Source organism: Frankliniella occidentalis, unplaced genomic scaffold (genome assembly GCF_000697945.3).
Source record: "Frankliniella occidentalis isolate FOCC.00 unplaced genomic scaffold, Focc_3.1 Scaffold449, whole genome shotgun sequence".
NCBI classification, from domain to species: domain Eukaryota; kingdom Metazoa; phylum Arthropoda; class Insecta; order Thysanoptera; family Thripidae; genus Frankliniella; species Frankliniella occidentalis.
Window position 1 is genome coordinate 82,569 of NW_026267568.1, and position 2,325 is coordinate 84,893.

The 2,325-nt window shown below is 59.1% G+C and overlaps 1 long non-coding RNA gene across 1 annotated transcript in view; it reads left to right on the top strand.

Moving 5' to 3' along the window:
* Positions 1 to 528: 528 nt before the first annotated feature.
* Positions 529 to 2,325, top strand: part of LOC127751361 (uncharacterized) — a 12,629-nt gene continuing 10,832 nt past the window's right edge. The window contains exon 1 of the long non-coding RNA XR_008012092.1: positions 529 to 761. This is a non-coding gene — a long non-coding RNA (uncharacterized LOC127751361). The remainder of the gene's footprint in view (positions 762 to 2,325) is intronic.

The following is a 2,325-nucleotide window of genomic DNA, read 5'->3' on the forward strand; positions in this document are numbered from 1 at the left end:
AAGGAGTCATTCCGTATTACTAATGGAAAACGTTGTCAGTGGCTGCGTGGCTGCTAAAGTATCAGCACACTGGAAATGCAAGTGTGTGAATGTCGCTCACCTGCAGGTGAGCGACATTCCGTTCGTACACTTAGGGGGGTAAAGGTGTGAATTTTTCCTAGAAAATTCACACGTTTGCCCCCCTAAGTGTACGAATGGAATGTCGCTCACCTGCAGGTGAGCGACATTCACACACTTGCATTTCCAGTGTGAGGGCCACGTTTTTATTACTATCGATCTGATGCAAATACCGACAAATTTCTGATGCCTGACGTCGTTTTGATATCGGTCTGACATTTCATTGCTCGCTATGGGTACCGACCCGACGCCACCGCCGAGTGGTTGGGCAGTGAGTGCGGACCGGGCATCAGTCCGGGCAGTCCGGGGCAGAGGGACAGTACGCCTGTGAGTACGGCCGCCCCCGCCCCCGGCCCGAACGCGCCCGGCGGGCCCGATTGGTATCGGCAGCTTGAGGGGCGGCGAGCAGAGAGTGGTGATCGTGGTGATCAGTTTGCGCGGACCAGTCCCGCCGTCGCGAGGTCCGAGATACGGTCGCCACCGCCTGTCTCCGCGCTCCGCGCCGCCCGCCTCTGTCTACGCGCGCACCGCGGCGGCGTCCGTCCGCCCCGCCCCCCGGGCCTTCCCCGTGAGGTAGGCGCTCACCACTCCCGGCCTAAACTTCAAGGGCTGGGCTGTTGTGTCTCAGCCAGAGGAAAAACCACGTAAGCTTGTATTTTCCATCCTCTACTCGATTTTGACCGGCGCTGGTCTCTCAAGATATTTTGAGTATTTTGGGCGGCCACCCTAGCGCGGGGTCCCGTCATCCGTCGCGTGTGAAGTTATTCTGCTCATGCGCAGACGCGTGGGCAGTTTAGCCTATCGTTTTTAACTGCGCTGCCTTGTGGCCCTCTGTGAATAGGCAACCACAACACGCAAGCACGCCTGCATGCAGTCCAGTACACTCCGAACGGGAACGGGAAGGCTCTGGCTACTTATAGCCAGCCCCCCGCCCCAATTCTTCATCGCCACCGACACCTCGAGTGAGAATTTGACCCCACCAACGAACCGCCCCGAAAAAAGTCAAGTTTTCCGACTTCGTGCGACCACATTGTGGCCACGGAGTAAAGATCTTTCCGTGGTGCGACCCGAAGCGGCGGCCGATCAGAGGAGTCCCCGCGAGCGACCCGACCGCGACCCACAAAGTGATCTGCGAGGGGACGGGGCGAGGTCAGCCGTCCGTCCCATCACTGCAAACTCGGCGGCGGCGTCTGTGACGCTGTGACAGTGTCCACTGAGTGCTGCAGACGGATGCAAACAGTCTGATGATGAGCGGCCGCGACGAGGGAAGCGAGGGAAGTCCCTCGACACAGGCCGGCCGCGCGGACTAACCCGAGGGGCCCTTTTCTATAAATTGTTGTACATTGTACACTGATTTTTCTGTTTCTCTTGATTTCTTGTGATTTTTTGTGATTTTTTTTTGTGATTTTTTCATGATTTTTTATGATTTTCTTCTGATTTTTTCGAAGAGTGTACACTGATTTTTTTGAGTGAAGTACCCCTCGGACCAACCTACCGCACCGTGCAGCTCTTGCGGGGCCTCAGCCTCCAGGTGAACGTGAGAGAGGCGGCGGTGTATGGCATCACATTGACGTCTTGCGGGTCATGACCGTCCAGACAGACACCAGCTGAAAAGATTGTCATATTTCGTCGATTTTTGGTGCGAAAAGGATTTCGCCGAGGCGTTGTTCGTGGCGATATGCGTGTTGGTGGGACGACTCCATCTTGCATGTGATGACGGTTCCGTTAACAGCATCAACGAAGACGTGATTGACCAGAGACATGCGGGGGAGGCCCGCGGCGGCCTCCGGCCGGAGGTCCTGACCGGTCCCCTGACCCGCGCGCGCGCGGCACTCCCCCGTTGCGTTGCGACACCCCGTAGTATGTGCGGCTATCGCGCCCGCGACGCGAGACCGATTCGAGCCATCGAGATCGAGAGCTCGCGGCCGCTGCCGGTGAACCTCGACGCACACACCCCCTTCAGTGAGCCGCCCCGCCGCTCCCGCCTTGCCGGGTGGCTGCTGCTGCCCGCCTTCTTTCGAATTTCACCATCGGACAAACAACAATGGGGACTTGGGGGCTTATCAGCCTCATCAGCCTCTGCACCCACCGGCCCGGGGCGGGTCCCTCGCGGGGGCCTGTCCGCGGCCCGAGATGGATGGTGATCGGAATGTCAACGTCCTGAAGCGCGCCGCGCCGCGCGGGGCGGGGCGGGGCGGGGCGGGGCGG